Below are 18,208 nucleotides of genomic sequence, written 5' to 3' on the forward strand. Positions count from 1 at the left end.
GATCCAGGGCCCTCTGCCCACTCAACACAGGACACGGCTGAACGGCTGCAAACTGAAATTTGATCTTAAACCCACATGTCTTCAGTGTTCACTGTGAACTACAATACTTGTGGAGAGGACTCTATGTAGGTCTCAATAAACTTCATACCTTCAGTGTTTCCCATTGTTCTTTGTAAAACTGCTTAACCTCTGCTATTTGGCTTTGTGTCTTGCTTCTACCAGGTCGCCTTTTCTTGCAGACTGCATCTGTATTTGCCCTTTGTTTTCTTTTTAATGCATTCATTTTTCCTTTGACCTCAAGCGTTCAGGGCCAGTCTGCCGCTGAAGCATCCCCACAGCACGATGCTGCCACCCCCTGGCTTTAAGGTAGGTATGATGGGTTTGTGATGGGGCACAGTGTTAATAGTTCATACTAATGTCTAGTCTGATAGCCAAATTACTAGATTTCTGGTCTCATCTGAGCAAAGAACCCCCATACTTAAAGTTTCTACTGATAAGGAACCCAGCATGGGTTTGTTCTGTGGGCTCTGAGAGATCCTGTATCCTTCCCCAACACCTCTGTGAGCAGCATTCCTTTGTCTTCATGGTTTAGTGTTTAACCAAGATATTGATTGATGTTGATTGATCTCTATTTTACTAATTACATGATGTGTCACCAGTGGTGATTTAGGTGAGTTGTTGTGAAGGGTGTGACTATTAATTAAAGTGTTGTACTTTTCATTTATGTAGATAACTGTAGAGATCTGGCTTCACTTGAGCAATCATCCATTATTTAGAGGAGTAGTGGATATATATACAAAGCAGTAGCAAAAAAAGAAAACAAGTAAAGTACCAAATTTGTACTTGTGTAAATATACGTCAGTCCTGTTATTTTAACTGATTAATGATTATAATTATGGTAGAGTTCAGAGGCGCATATTTTTGTTTACGTGTAATATTACAGTATGGTCACTTGGGGGCGCCGTTGTCTTATTTGTATTAAACATGGCTGTAGTTCTGTCTTGATGCATCAACTCCAACAGATGTACAGGTGCTGGTCATATAATAAGAATATCATCAAAAAGTTGATTTATTTCACTAATTCTGTTCAAAAAGTGAAACTTGTATATTATATTCATGCATTACACACAGACTCATATATTTCAAGGGTTTATTTCTTTTAATTTTGATGATTAGAACTGACAACTAATTAAAAACCCACGTTCTGTATCTCAGTTCTAATGATCAAAAACATAAATAAATAAATAAACGCTTAAAGTGTTTGTGTCTGTGTGTAATGCATGAACATATTATACAAGTTTCACTTTTTGAACAGAATTAGTGAAATAAATCACCTTTTTGATGATATTCTAAGTTAAATTAAATGTTATATTCATTACAACATTAACTGTTACATGTTGAACAGCCAATGACATCAGAATTCTTTCAGGCAACAGTCCTGTACAGTAATAATAAGTATTATTACTGTATTTTCTACCATACTGTATTACCGGTGTACAGTATATTAATGTAGACGTGCTGTTATCAAAGTATTATTACTGTATTTTCTACAGTTCCATACTGTATTACCGGTGTACAGTATATTAATGTAGACGTGCTGTTATCAAAGTATTAATACTGTATTTTCTACCATACTGTTACCGGTGTACAGTGTATTACTGTAGATGTACTGTATAACTGGAGTACAGTGTATTACTGTAGATGTACTGTTATTGGTGTACAGTGTATTACTGTTATTGGTGTACAGTGTATTACTGTAGATGTACTGTTACCGGTGTACAGTGTATTACTGTAGATGGACTGTTACCGGTGTACAGTGTATTACTGTAGATGGACTGTTATTGGTGTACAGTGTATTACTGTAGATGGACTGTTACCGGTGTACAGTGTATTACTGTAGATGGACTGTTATTGGTGTACAGTGTATTACTGTAGATGGACTGTTACCGGTGTACAGTGTATTACTGTAGATGGACTGTTACCGGTGTACAGTGTATTACTGTAGATGGACTGTTACCGGTGTACAGTGTATTACTGTAGATGTACTGTTACCGGTGTACAGTGTATTACTGTAGATGGACTGTTACCGGTGTACAGTGTGTTACTGTAGATGGACTGTTATTGGTGTACAGTGTGTTACTGTAGATGGACTGTTACCGGTGTACAGTGTATTACTGTAGATGTACTGTTATTGGTGTACAGTGTGTTACTGTAGATGGACTGTTATTGGTGTACAGTGTGTTACTGTAGATGGACTGTTATTGGTGTACAGTGTGTTACTGTAGATGGACTGTTATCGGTGTACAGTGTGTTACTGTAGATGTACTGTTACCGGTGTACAGTGTGTTACTGTAGATGTACTGTTATTGGTGTACAGTGTATTACTGTAGATGTACTGTTACCGGTGTACAGTGTATTACTGTAGATGTACTGTTATTGGTGTACAGTGTATTACTGTAGATGGACTGTTACCGGTGTACAGTGTATTACTGTAGATGTACTGTTACCGGTGTACAGTGTATTACTGTAGATGTACTGTTATTGGTGTACAGTGTGTTACTGTAGATGGACTGTTACCGGTGTACAGTGTATTACTGTAGATGTACTGTTATTGGTGTACAGTGTATTACTGTAGATGGACTGTTACCGGTGTACAGTGTGTTACTGTAGATGTACTGTTATTGGTGTACAGTGTATTACTGTAGATGGACTGTTACCGGTGTACAGTGTATTACTGTAGATGTACTGTTATTGGTGTACAGTGTGTTACTGTAGATGTACTGTTACCGGTGTACAGTGTGTTACTGTAGATGTACTGTTACCGGTGTACAGTGTATTACTGTAGATGTACTGTTACCGGTGTACAGTGTATTACTGTAGATGGACTGTTACCGGTGTACAGTGTATTACTGTAGATGGACTGTTACCGGTGTACAGTGTATTACTGTAGATGTACTGTTACCGGTGTACAGTGTGTTACTGTAGATGTACTGTTATCGTTATACAGTATTGGTTGCCTTCCAGTGCATTCTGGGAAAATATCACTGTAAACATAGATACAGTAAAATCCTAAAGTCCTTTATGTTCTTTTAAGGTAAGTTTAAACATTAGGTCTCTGAATTTTACGTTGTTAAATGTTAAGTTGAAAAGGTGAGGGTAGGAAATAAGTTTAAAATCATGTTTAATCAAAGTGCTAGCTAAAGTTAGTGAGATGTTTTTTCATGTTTCTCCCTCTGAGAATAAATATTGTACATTAGTTTATCAGAGTCAATGGCGACTCTCTGCTGCTGCTACATTGATGTAGCTAAATATCTGGTGAGTACTTCATGTTAATGTCATCAGAGAAAGAGCTAATATAATTTAAAAGTTAGTGTGGAAGAACAGAGAGTGACTATATTAATTTGTAAATGAATAAATCACGACTAAGTTACCTAGCTAATGCTAGAATAGCACTGCTGTCCTGATAGCTTGTCAGTCAGTTTAAAGCTAACTTTGTATTATTAACTAAAATACTTTATATAGATTTGATTGGATAACACAAGTTTATCTCTAGATTTAATGTGTGTAGGTGTCGCTCAGCTTAAACTCAAAGCACCCTGTGTGTTCATTTTAACAGCTTTTAGATTACAGTTCCTCCACAGCAAGAAACAGACGATCAGAAAAACATTCAGCTACTGGAGACTATTAACGTGTGTGGATATAGTGTCAGATTAACTGTTTTGTTTACAGTATTTTGGTACCAGATGCTATAAAGTAGGCCTGTTTTGAAAATTGGAGTTGTAAGCAAGCCTGTTAGTTTAACATCTAGTTAAATCATTCAACCTTGTTTCCTAAAAATAGCCACAGAAACACATTTTAACACACAGCTGCTGCCACAGTCAGCCTTCTTGCAAAAACCAGCAATATGCCCAGAATGAATGAGATGTGATCTTTGGGTCAGGTGCACAACAAAGGGTATGTTCTGCAATGATTAAATGCAAATGTGCAGCCACCTTGAACACTTAGAAACCAAGCTGCACTTAAAAAAAGTAAGTGAGCTAAAAGCAAGCAGAACTGAGATAAATTTATTGAAAAGTAGGAAATATTCTCTTGGTAATTCAGTCTTGTTGTACTATAACCTAAAGCAGCAATACTGGTCAATAATTAAAATTATCAAAGTTAAATTTGACTTTTAAATGCAGTCCCTTTACTCAGTTCTCTCTTTTATTTACAGGTTCCAGCGTACATCCCACTTCCAGGTCAGCAAGAAGAGCGGGAAGGTGGATCAGAAGAAGACAGGGGCCCTTCACTTCATTCATCAAGGACTTCAGTGAAGAGAATTGGCACTAAGGTAAGATAACTGTTAACTGGGTAATGTGCGCTTTGACAACTAGACTTTTAAAATACACAAAAATAAAGACTGGATTTCACAGTGCTACTGCACACGCAGTACAGTCTTTGCAGTGAAACATGTTTGTTCTGTGGTCCAAATTGTATTTGAAAGGGGTAAATGGCTAGGAGATCACAGTCCAGACTTCGAGCTTTAATTTGTGTTCTCATCCATATTAACTGAACTGTGAAACAAAGTCTTTGTGAGGTTTAAGTCAAATACATATCCCTTGAACTGATAGAGGACTGAGAGTTCACTGTGTCCAAAACATGCACTGTATTGAAGATCTTTGGTCTCTGCTTTGTAAGCAGGAAAGAAAATTCTTTCACCAATGCTTCAGGAAAAAAACTTTCAGTTTTAGCTTTTAAATTCTGCCATCAATTCTGCAGTAAAAATTTATGTATTTATTTTTTTGTTCAAAATGCTAAATGTTCCTGTTTCCATGATTATTTTATGTTCGCTACTTCTTGTAAAAAATAAATAATGTTATTGTGTCACTTCTACTTTAGTATGTGTTTTATGAATATGATACATTTATCATTTTATGAAACATAATAAAATGCCTTACCCTCATTATACTCTACTTCATTATACAGTATACTAGTACCTAACAGTATAAAATGCACTTAAAAATATCAATAAAGTACTTCATATTAGCATGGTAAAGAAGGACAATGCAGTACTGTAATGTACCAAAAATCTACTGTTGTTCACATTTACATTTTTTACAATAGTTTTAATGTTCAGTGAAATACATCAACTACTGAATAATTATTACTGTTACTAAACACTTTACAGTAAAAGTATAAACTCTGAGAGAGGCAGCGGTCTGTCCGTTCTCATGCTGCTGGCTCTGAGATATGTTGCTGCTGCGGCCGCGCGTTTCATTTCTCAGGACAGAGAGGAACTCTCACTCTCTGCCGCTGCTGAGGACTGGTGTCAACTTCCGCGTTGGATCAGTGCAGCATGACAAGGCGGAGGCGAAAACCTGGACTAAATCCCCACACTTGACTCCTGAGGCTGTGCGTAAAGGATCGACTCCACCAGTAGAGGACAAGAGGAGCATGAAGACTTTCCACCTCCAGAAACTCAGTGACAAGACTTTGAAAGCAGTGTTTCTCTGGATGAACGACTTAGAGTGATGCTTCACGGTGTTTGTATTTATTTGAAGCTACGTTTTATTTCTCAGTCTCCTGCAGTAAAACTCCGTTGATCCGTGCGTAAAACCTACGGGGGTCTTTTGCTTATAAGCTCTTTTTGAAAGCTAAACTCTGTTGAATAAAATGGTGATAATAACTTGGTGGTAGTAATAAAAAAAAAATCTATATTTGATTGATAATTTCAAGAGTTTTCCAGACAAACTGCATTTGTAGCTTCATTGTTTTTCACTTCAATTCATTCTTGTACTGAGGTTTGACAGTTGGACATGAAAAATAAAAACCATAAAACACTTTATACTTTTATATATATTCTTTTAATGAAAGTCACAACGTCAACAAGAAACACATGTGACCCACATGAGTCGTGTGTGTCCTGTCTTCACATAAGTCTGCAGGGTTATCAATAAGCGCACCTTCAAACCCCGATTGGTTCATTTCTCTGTTGAAGAGTCTACGACCCATTAAGTCTGTTTCCCTCTCGTTCCTCCTGCTCTCAGCTGTGACTGTTTCGTCAAATAACACAGGTCGTTTTCACGTGTGTGCTTTTCCTTCTTGGACCTGTGAGAGGAGATACAGCCTCCACAGTCCACACACACCAACCGCACTCTGTTAGTCGGCTCCGTTGCTTTGGAATAGCACTCTCAATAAACCAGTGACTGATAGCACAACAAGCCTCTCTCTGCCGTAGTAGAACACGACCAGCGGCCCTTGAGCGTGGCCAAGGTCCAACAGTACACGAAAGGAGAGGAAAAGACTCCGGAGAAGCAAGAGTGTCTGTGAAACAACCATTCTGAGCAACGGATAGGTCCCTGACAAACATCCAAGCTGGAAGCTTTTCCAAATGAATGCTCACTTCACAGTCACTCTTATATATGCTCAGCTCCCGAACTTTATGGTTCCGCCCTCTAATAACCACACCTGCGCAACGACGCTAGCTGCTGGCTCTGTAGCTGCTGCGGCCGCGCGTTTCATTTCTCTGGACAGAGAGGAACTTGCTGTGATCTTCATGATGCCGCTGATGAGGACTGGCGTCAACTTCCGCGTTGGAGCAGGGTAGCCTGAGAAGGCGGGGACTAAAACCCCGAATAAATTCCCACACTTGACTCCTGAGGCTGTGCGTAAAGTATCCACTGCAGGAAGACTTTCCACCTCCAGAAACTCAGTGACAAGATTTTGAAAGCAGTATTTCTCTGGATGAACGACTTAGAGTGATGCTTCACGGTGTCTGTATTTATTTGATGCTATGTTTTATTTCTCAGTCTCCTGCAGTAAAACTCCGTTGATCCGTGCGTAAAACCTACGGGAGTCTTTTGCTTATAAGCTCTTTTTGAAAGCTAAACTCTGTTGAATAAAATGGTGATAATAACTCGGTGGTAGTAATAAAAAAATCTATATTTGATTGATAATTTCACGAGTTTTCCAGACAAACTGCATTTGTAGTTTCATTGTTTTTCACTTCAAATCATTCTTGTACTGAGGTTTGACAGTTGGACATGAAAAATAAAAACCATGAAAACCATGAAAAGTTTCATACCTTTATGTTTATTAACATTTTATAATATGATCTTTTACTGAAAGTCACAACGTCAACATGAAACACATGTGACCCACATGAGTCGTGTGTGTCCTGTCTTCACATAAGTCTGCAGGGTTATCAATAAGCGCCCCTTCAAACCCCGATTGGTTCATTTCTCTGTTGAAGACACTGCGGTGGATAAAGTCTGTTTCCCTTTCGTTCCTCATGCTCTGAGCTGTGACTGTGTCTTCATGTGCTTATCCGTCTTGAACCTCTAGGAGGAGATACAGCCTCCACAGTCCACACACACCAAACGCTCCGTGATCCCACTCTGTTAGTCTGCTCCGTTGCTTTGGAATATCGCTCTCAGTAGTCCAGTGACTGGTACCACAACAAGCCTCTCTCTGCCGTAGTAGACCACGACGAGCGGCCCTTGGGCTTCGTCAAAGTTTAATTGTACACGAAAGCGGCGACAAAGTGTCGGGAGAAGCAACAGCGTCTGAGAAAGAATCATCTTGAGCAAGCTATAGATCGATGATAATCGTCCGAATCAGTAGATGTTCTACATGAATGGTCAGTTCACAGCCACTTTTATGCTCAACTTTTCGATTAAGGGCTTATCATGAAATGTATGGTTCCACCCTTTAATAACCATATCTGAGGAATTCGGCTCATGAGAACACTTACTAGCCTCCATAATATCTCTGGAACAGTAGCTGATGTCAATGTACTGCATCTTATTCCCACGACAAAATCAACTTCAACATCAAATCAATGTTACAGCCGGTAAACATCCACAGAAAACGAGACAAGAATCAGTAGAAACTGTCAACAAACGACGAAAAGCCACTGACTCACAATCTTTCCGGGACCAAAACGGAAAGATTTGGAACCGACTTGAGAGTAAATCAAAGTGTGGACGCTGAGAGAGGCAGCGGTCTGTTCGTGCGCACCGACTCTAGCTGCTGGCTCTGACATATGTTGCTGCTGCGGCCGCGCGTTTCATTTCTCTGGACAGAGAGGAGCTTGCTGTGATCTTCATGATGCCGCTGCTGAGGACTGGTGTCAACTTCCGCGTTGGATCAGTGCAGCATGACAAGGCGGAGGCGAAAACCTGGACTAAATCCCCACACTTGACTCCTGAGGCTGTGCGTAAAGGATCAACTCCACCAGTAGAGGACAAGAGGAGCATGAAGACTTTCCACCTCCAGAAACTCAGTGACAAGATTTTCAAAGCAGTCTTTCTGTGGATGAACGACTTAGAGTGATGCTTCATGGTGTTAGTATTTATTTGAAGCTACGTTTTATTTCTCAGTCTCCTTCAGCAAACCTCTGTTGATCCGTGCGTAAAACCTTCCGGACTATTTTGCGTAAAAGTTCTTTCTGAAACCTAAACTCTGTAGAAAGTAAAATGATGATAATGACTCGGTGGTAGCTAATAAAAAGTCTATATTTAATTCATAAATTCAAAAGTTTTCCCGAAAAACTGCATTTGTAGTTTCATTGTTTTTCTCTTCAAATCATTCTTGTACTGAGGTTTGACAGTTGGACATGAAAAATAAAAACCATGAAAACATGAAAAGTTTCATACCTATATGTTTATTAACATTTTATAATATAATCATGTACTGAAAGTCACATCGTCAACAAGAAACACATGTGACCCACATGAGTCGTGTGTGTCCTGTCTTCACATAAGTCTGCAGGGTTATCAATAAGCGCACCTTCAAACCCCGATTGGTTCATTTCTCTGTTGAAGAGTCTACGACCCATTAAGTCTGTTTCCCTCTCGTTCCTCCTGCTCTCAGCTGTGACTGTTTCGTCAAATAACACAGGTCGTTTTCACGTGTGTGCTTTTCCTTCTTGGACCTGTGAGAGGAGATACAGCCTCCACAGTCCGCACACACCAACCGCACTCTGTTAGTCGGCTCCGTTGCTTTGGAATAGCACTCTCAATAAACCAGTGACTGATAGCACAACAAGCCTCTCTCTGCCGTAGTAGAACACGACCAGCGGCCCTTGAGCGTGGCCAAGGTCCAACAGTACACGAAAGGAGAGGAAAAGACTCCGGAGAAGCAAGAGTGTCTGTGAAACAACCATTCTGAGCAACGGATAGGTCCCTGACAAACATCCAAGCTGGAAGGCTTTCCAAATGAATGCTCACTTCACAGTCACTCTTATATATGCTCAGCTCCCGAACTTTATGGTTCCGCCCTCTAATAACCACACCTGCGCAACGACGCTAGCTGCTGGCACTGTCGCTGTTGCTGCCGCGCGTTTCATTTCTCTGGACAGAGAGGAGCTTGCTGTGATCTTCATGATGCCGCTGATGAGGACTGGCGTCAACTTCCGCGTTGGAGCAGGGTAGCCTGAGAAGGCGGGGACTAAAACCCCGAATAAATTCCCACACTTGACGCATTGGGCTGTGCGTAAAGTATCCACTGCGCAGGTAAATGTCAACGGGAGCCGTAAGACTTTCGACCTGCGGAAACTCAGTGACAAGATTTTGAAAGCAGTGTTTCTCTGGATGAACGACTTAGAGTGGTGCTTCACGGTGTTGGTATTTATTTGAAGCTACGTTTTATTTCTCAGTCTCCTGCAGTAAAACTCCGTTGATCCGTGCGTAAAACCTACGGGAGTCTTTTGCTTATAAGCTCTTTTTGAAAGCTAAACTCTGTTGAATAAAATGGTGATAATAACTTGGTGGTAGTAATAAAAAAAATATATATTTGATTGATAATTTCAAGAGTTTTTCAGACAAGCTGCATTTGTAGCTTCATTGTTTTTCACTTCAATTCATTCTTGTACTGAGGTTTGAAAGTTGGACATGAAAAATAAAAACCATAAAACACTTTATACTTTTATATATATTCTTTTAATGAAAGTCACAACGTCAACAAGAAACACATGTGACCCACATGAGTCGTGTGTGTCCTGTCTTCACATAAGTCTGCAGGGTTATCAATAAGCGCCCCTTCAAACCCCGATTGGTTCATTTCTCTGTTGAAGACACTGCGGTGGATAAAGTCTGTTTCCCTTTCGTTCCTCCTGCTCTGAGCTGTGACTGTGTCTTCATGTGCTTTTCCGTCTTGAACCTCTAGGAGGAGATACAGCCTCCACAGTCCACACACACCAAACGCTCCGTGATCCCACTCTGTTAGTCGGCTCCGTTGCTTTGGAATATCGCTCTCAGTAGTCCAGTGACTGGTACCACAACAAGCCTCTCTCTGCCGTAGTAGACCACGACGAGCGGCCCTTGGGCTTCGTCAAAGTTTAATTGTACACGAAAGCGGCGACAAAGTGTCGGGAGAAGCAACAGCGTCTGAGAAAGAATCATCTTGAGCAAGCTATAGATCGATGATAATCGTCCGAATCAGTAGATGTTCTACATGAATGGTCAGTTCACAGCCACTTTTATGCTCAACTTTTCGATTAAGGGCTTATCATGAAATGTATGGTTCCACCCTTTAATAACCATATCTGAGGAATTCGGCTCATGAGAACACTTACTAGCCTCCATAATATCTCTGGAACAGTAGCTGATGTCAATGTACTGCATCTTATTCCCACGACAAAATCAACTTCAACATCAAATCAATGTTACAGCCGGTAAACATCCACAGAAAACGAGACAAGAATCAGTAGAAACTGTCAACAAACGACGAAAAGCCACTGACTCACAATCTTTCCGGGACCAAAACGGAAAGATTTGGAACCGACTTGAGAGTAAATCAAAGTGTGGACGCTGACAGAGGCAGCGGTCTGTTCGTGCGCACCGACTCTAGCTGCTGGCTCTGACATATGTTGCTGCTGCGGCCGCGCGTTTCATTTCTCTGGACAGAGAGGAGCTTGCTGTGATCTTCATGATGCCGCTGCTGAGGACTGGTGTCAACTTCCGCGTTGGATCAGTGCAGCATGACAAGGCGGAGGCGAAAACCTGGACTAAATCCCCACACTTGACTCCTGAGGCTGTGCGTAAAGGATCAACTCCACCAGTAGAGGACAAGAGGAGCATGAAGACTTTCCACCTCCAGAAACTCAGTGACAAGATTTTCAAAGCAGTCTTTCTGTGGATGAACGACTTAGAGTGATGCTTCATGGTGTTAGTATTTATTTGAAGCTACGTTTTATTTCTCAGTCTCCTTCAGCAAACCTCTGTTGATCCGTGCGTAAAACCTTCCGGACTATTTTGCGTAAAAGTTCTTTCTGAAACCTAAACTCTGTAGAAAGTAAAATGATGATAATAACTCGGTGGTAGCTAATAAAAAGTCTATATTTAATTCATAAATTCAAAAGTTTTCCCGAAAAACTGCATTTGTAGTTTCATTGTTTTTCTCTTCAATTCATTCTTGTGCTGATTTTTGACAGTTGGACATGAAAAATAAAAACCATGAAAACCATGAAAAGTTTCATACCTATATGTTTATTAACATTTTATAATATAATCTTGTACTGAAAGTCACATCGTCAACAAGAAACACATGTGACCCACATGAGTCGTGTGTGTCCTGTCTTCACATAAGTCTGCAGGGGTTATCAATAAGCGCCCCTTCAAACCCCGATTGGTTCATTTCTCTGTTGAAGAGTCTACGACCCATTAAGTCTGTTTCCCTCTCGTTCCTCCTGCTCTCAGCTGTGACTGTTTCGTCAAATAACACAGGTCGTTTTCACGTGTGTGCTTTTCCTTCTTGGACCTGTGAGAGGAGATACAGCCTCCACAGTCCACACACACCAACCGCACTCTGTTAGTCGGCTCCGTTGCTTTGGAATAGCACTCTCAGTAGTCCAGTGACTGATAGCACAACAAGCCTCTCTCTGCCGTAGTAGACCACGACGAGCGGCCCTTGGGCTTCGTCAAAGTTTAATTGTACACGAAAGCGGCGACAAAGTGTCGGGAGAAGCAACAGCGTCTGAGAAAGAATCATCTTGAGCAAGCTATAGATCGATGATAATCGTCCGAATCAGTAGATGTTCTACATGAATGGTCAGTTCACAGCCACTTTTATGCTCAACTTTTCGATTAAGGGCTTATCATGAAATGTATGGTTCCACCCTTTAATAACCATATCTGAGGAATTCGGCTCATGAGAACACTTACTAGCCTCCATAATATCTCTGGAACAGTAGCTTATGTCAATGTACTGCATCTTATTCCCACGACAAAATCAACTTCAACATCAAATCAATGTTACAGCCGGTAAACATCCACAGAAAACGAGACAAGAATCAGTAGAAACTGTCAACAAACGACGAAAAGCCACTGACTCACAATCTTTCCGGGACCAAAACGGAAAGATTTGGAACCGACTTGAGAGTAAATCAAAGTGTGGACGCTGAGAGAGGCAGCGGTCTGTTCGTGCGCACCGACTCTAGCTGCTGGCTCTGACATATGTTGCTGCTGCGGCCGCGCGTTTCATTTCTCTGGACAGAGAGGAGCTTGCTGTGATCTTCATGATGCCGCTGCTGAGGACTGGTGTCAACTTCCGCGTTGGATCAGTGCAGCATGACAAGGCGGAGGCGAAAACCTGGACTAAATCCCCACACTTGACTCCTGAGGCTGTGCGTAAAGGATCAACTCCACCAGTAGAGGACAAGAGGAGCATGAAGACTTTCCACCTCCAGAAACTCAGTGACAAGATTTTCAAAGCAGTCTTTCTGTGGATGAACGACTTAGAGTGATGCTTCATGGTGTTAGTATTTATTTGAAGCTACGTTTTATTTCTCAGTCTCCTTCAGCAAACCTCTGTTGATCCGTGCGTAAAACCTTCCGGACTATTTTGCGTATAAGTTCTTTCTGAAACCTAAACTCTGTAGAAAGTAAAATGATGATAATAACTCGGTGGTAGCTAATAAAAAGTCTATATTTAATTCATAAATTCAAAAGTTTTCCCGAAAAACTGCATTTGTAGTTTCATTGTTTTTCTCTTCAATTCATTCTTGTGCTGATTTTTGACAGTTGGACATGAAAAATAAAAACCATGAAAACCATGAAAAGTTTCATACCTATATGTTTATTAACATTTTATAATATAATCTTGTACTGAAAGTCACATCGTCAACAAGAAACACATGTGACCCACATGAGTCGTGTGTGTCCTGTCTTCACATAAGTCTGCAGGGGTTATCAATAAGCGCCCCTTCAAACCCCGATTGGTTCATTTCTCTGTTGAAGAGTCTACGACCCATTAAGTCTGTTTCCCTCTCGTTCCTCCTGCTCTCAGCTGTGACTGTTTCGTCAAATAACACAGGTCGTTTTCACGTGTGTGCTTTTCCTTCTTGGACCTGTGAGAGGAGATACAGCCTCCACAGTCCACACACACCAACCGCACTCTGTTAGTCGGCTCCGTTGCTTTGGAATAGCACTCTCAGTAGTCCAGTGACTGATAGCACAACAAGCCTCTCTCTGCCGTAGTAGAACACGACCAGCGGCCCTTGAGCGTGGCCAAGGTCCAACAGTACACGAAAGGAGAGGAAAAGACTCCGGAGAAGCAAGAGTGTCTGTGAAACAACCATTCTGAGCAACGGATAGGTCCCTGACAAACATCCAAGCTGGAAGGTTTTCCAAATGAATGCTCACTTCACAGTCACTCTTATATATGCTCAGCTCCCGAACTTTATGGTTCCGCCCTCTAATAACCACACCTGCGCAACGACGCTAGCTGCTGGCACTGTCGCTGTTGCTGCCGCGCGTTTCATTTCACCGCACAGAGAGGAACTTGCTGTGATCTTCATGATGCCGCTGATGAGGACTGGCGTCAACTTCCGCGTTGGAGCAGGGTAGCCTGAGAAGGCGGGGACTAAAACCCCGAATAAATTCCCACACTTGACTCCTGAGGCTGTGCGTAAAGTATCCACTGCAGGAAGACTTTCCACCTCCAGAAACTCAGTGACAAGATTTTGAAAGCAGTGTTTCTCTGGATGAACGACTTAGAGTGATGCTTCACGGTGTCTGTATTTATTTGATGCTATGTTTTATTTCTCAGTCTCCTGCAGTAAAACTCCGTTGATCCGTGCGTAAAACCTACGGGAGTCTTTTGCTTATAAGCTCTTGTTGAAAGCTAAACTCTGTTGAATAAAATGGTGATAATAACTCGGTGGTAGTAATAAAAAAATCTATATTTGATTGATAATTTCACGAGTTTTCCAGACAAACTACATTTGTAGTTTCATTGTTTTTCTCTTCATATCTCTGAGATATGTTGCTGATGCGGCCGCGCGTTTCATTTCTCAGGACTGAGAGGAACTCTCACTCTCTGCTGCTGCTGAGGACTGGTGTCAACTTCCGCGTTGGATCAGTGCAGCATGACAAGGCGGAGGCCAAAACCTGGACTAAATCCCCACACTTGACTCCTGAGGCTGTGCGTAAAGGATCAACTCCACCAGTAGAGGACAAGAGGAGCATGAAGACTTTCCACCTCCAGAAACTCAGTGACAAGATTTTCAAAGCAGTCTTTCTGTGGATGAACGACTTAGAGTGATGCTTCATGGTGTTAGTATTTATTTGAAGCTACGTTTTATTTCTCAGTCTCCTTCAGCAAACCTCTGTTGATCCGTGCGTAAAACCTTCCGGACTATTTTGCGTAAAAGTTCTTTCTCAAACCTAAACTCTGTAGAAAGTAAAATGATGATAATAACTCGGTGGTAGCTAATAAAAAGTCTATATTTAATTCATAAATTCAAAAGTTTTCCCGAAAAACTGCATTTGTAGTTTCATTGTTTTTCTCTTCAAATCATTCTTGTACTGAGGTTTGACAGTTGGACATGAATAATAAAAACCATGAAAACCATGAAAAGTTTCATACCTATATGTTTATTAACATTTTATAATATAATCTTGTACTGAAAGTCACAACGTCAACATGAAACACATCTCATCCCACATGAGTCGTGTGTGTCCTGTCTTCACATAAGTCTGCAGGGTTATCAATAAGCGCCCCTTCAAACCCCGCTTGGTTCATTTCTCTGTTGAAGACACTGCGGTGGATAAAGTGTGTTTCCCTTTCGTTCCTCATGCTCTGAGCTGTGACTGTGTCTTCATGTGCTTTTCCGTCTTGAACCTCTAGGAGGAGATACAGCCTCCACAGTCCACACACACCAAACGCTCCGTGATCCCACTCTGTAATTCTGCTCCGTTGCTTTGGAATATCGCTCTCAGTAGTCCAGTGACTGGTACCACAACAAGCCTCTCTCTGCCGTAGTAGACCACGACGAGCGGCCCTTGGGCTTCGTCAAAGTTTAATTGTACACGAAAGCGGCGACAAAGTGTCGGGAGAAGCAACAGCGTCTGAGAAAGAATCATCTTGAGCAAGCTATAGATCGATGATAATCGTCAGAATCAGTAGATGTTCTACATGAATGGTCAGTTCACAGCCACTTTTATGCTCAACTTTTCGATTAAGGGCTTATCATGAAATGTATGGTTCCACCCTTTAATAACCATATCTGAGGAATTCGGCTCATGAGAACACTTACTAGCCTCCATAATATCTCTGGAACAGTAGCTGATGTCAATGTACTGCATCTTATTCCCACGACAAAATCAACTTCAACATCAAATCAATGTTACAGCCGGTAAACATCCACAGAAAACGAGACAAGAATCAGTAGAAACTGTCAACAAACGACGAAAAGCCACTGACTCACAATCTTTCCGGGACCAAAACGAAAAGATTTGGAATCGACTTGAGAGTAAATCAAAGTGTGGACGCTGACAGAGGCAGCAGTTTGTCCGTGCGCACCGACACTAGCTGCTGTCTCTGTCGCTGCTGCGGCCGCGCGTTTCATTTCTCTGGACAGAGAGGAGCTTGCTGTGATCTTCATGATGCCGCTGCTGAGGACTGGTGTCAATTTCCGCGTTGGAGCAGGGTAGCCTGAGAAGGCGGGGACTAAAACCCCGAATAAATCCCCACACTTGACGCATTGGGCTGTGCGTAAAGTATCCACTACGCAGGTAAATGTCAACGGGAGCCGTAAGACTTTCGACCTGCGGAAACTCAGTGACAAGATTTTGAAAGCAGTGTTTCTCTGGATGAACGACTTAGAGTGATGCTTCACGGTGTCTGTATTTATTTGAAGCTACGTTTTATTTCTCAGTCTCCTGCAGTAAAACTCCGTTGATCCGTGCGTAAAACCTACGGGAGTCTTTTGCTTATAAGCTCTTTTTGAAAGCTAAACTCTGTTGAATAAAATGGTGATAATAACTCGGTGGTAGTAATAAAAAAAATCTAAATTTGATTGATAATTTCACGAGTTTTCCAGACAAGCTGCATTTGTAGTTTCATTGTTTTTCCACTTCAATTCATTCTTGTACTGAGGTTTGAAAGTTGGACATGAAAAATAAAAACCATAAAACACTTTATACTTTTATATATATTCTTTTAATGAAAGTCACATCGTCAACAAGAAACACATGTGACCCACATGAGTCGTGTGTGTCCTGTCTTCACATAAGTCTGCAGGGTTATCAATAAGCGCACCTTCAAACCCCGCTTGGTTCATTTCTCTGTTGAAGACACTGCGGTGGATAAAGTGTGTTTCCCTTTCGTTCCTCCTGCTCTGAGCTGTGACTGTGTCTTCATGTGCTTTTCCGTCTTGAACCTCTAGGAGGAGATACAGCCTCCACAGTCCACACACACCAAACGCTCCGTGATCCCACTCTGTAATTCTGCTCCGTTGCTTTGGAATATCGCTCTCAGTAGTCCAGTGACTGGTACCACAACAAGCCTCTCTCTGCCGTAGTAGACCACGACGAGCGGCCCTTGGGCTTCGTCAAAGTTCAATTGTACACGAAAGCGGCGACAAAGTGTCGGGAGAAGCAACAGCGTCTGAGAAAGAATCATCTTGAGCAAGCTATAGATCGATGATAATCGTCCGAATCAGTAGATTTTCTACATGAATGGTCAGTTCACAGCCACTTTTATGCTCAACTTTTCGATTAAGGGCTTATCATGAAATGTATGGTTCCACCCTTTAATAACCATATCTGAGGAATTCGGCTCATGAGAACACTTACTAGCCTCCATAATATCTCTGGAACAGTAGCTGATGTCAATGTACTGCATCTTATTCCCACGACAAAATCTACTTCAACATCAAATCAATGTTACAGCCGGTAAACATCCACAGAAAACGAGACAAGAATCAGTAGAAACTGTCAACAAACGACGAAAAGCCACTGACTCACAATCTTTCCGGGACCAAAACGGAAAGATTTGGAACCGACTTGAGAGTAAATCAAAGTGTGGACGCTGAGAGAGGCAGCGGTCTGTTCGTGCGCACCGACTCTAGCTGCTGGCTCTGACATATGTTGCTGCTGCGGCCGCGCGTTTCATTTCTCTGGACAGAGAGGAGCTTGCTGTGATCTTCATGATGCCGCTGCTGAGGACTGGTGTCAACTTCCGCGTTGGATCAGTGCAGCATGACAAGGCGGAGGCGAAAACCTGGACTAAATCCCCACACTTGACTCCTGAGGCTGTGCGTAAAGGATCAACTCCACCAGTAGAGGACAAGAGGAGCATGAAGACTTTCCACCTCCAGAAACTCAGTGACAAGATTTTCAAAGCAGTCTTTCTGTGGATGAACGACTTAGAGTGATGCTTCATGGTGTTAGTATTTATTTGAAGCTACGTTTTATTTCTCAGTCTCCTTCAGCAAACCTCTGTTGATCCTTGCGTAAAACCTTCCGGACTATTTTGCGTAAAAGTTCTTTCTGAAACCTAAACTCTGTAGAAAGTAAAATGATGATAATAACTCGGTGGTAGCTAATAAAAAGTCTATATTTAATTCATAAATTCAAAAGTTTTCCCGAAAAACTGCATTTGTAGTTTCATTGTTTTTCTCTTCAAATCATTCTTGTACTAAGGTTTGACAGTTGGACATGAAAAATAAAAACCATGAAAACCATGAAAAGTTTCATACCTATATGTTTATTAACATTTTATAATATAATCATGTACTGAAAGTCACATCGTCAACAAGAAACACATGTGACCCACATGAGTCGTGTGTGTCCTGTCTTCACATAAGTCTGCAGGGTTATCAATAAGCGCCCCTTCAAACCCCGATTGGTTCATTTCTCTGTTGAAGAGTCTACGACCCATTAAGTCTGTTTCCCTCTCGTTCCTCCTGCTCTCAGCTGTGACTGTTTCGTCAAATAACACAGGT

General features: G+C 41.5%; 1 long non-coding RNA gene across 1 annotated transcript; it reads right to left on the bottom strand.

The window, feature by feature from the left end:
* Positions 1-8,623: 8,623 nt before the first annotated feature.
* On the bottom strand, positions 8,624-17,870 carry LOC113161946. The gene is made up of 2 exons (XR_003298782.2): positions 16,522-17,870; positions 8,624-8,769 (listed from the first exon to the last, which is right to left on the bottom strand). It is a non-coding gene; the product is annotated as an uncharacterized LOC113161946 (long non-coding RNA).
* Positions 17,871-18,208: the final 338 nt, after the last annotated feature.

This window comes from Anabas testudineus, chromosome 8 (assembly GCF_900324465.2).
Source record: "Anabas testudineus chromosome 8, fAnaTes1.2, whole genome shotgun sequence".
NCBI lineage: Eukaryota > Metazoa > Chordata > Actinopteri > Anabantiformes > Anabantidae > Anabas > Anabas testudineus.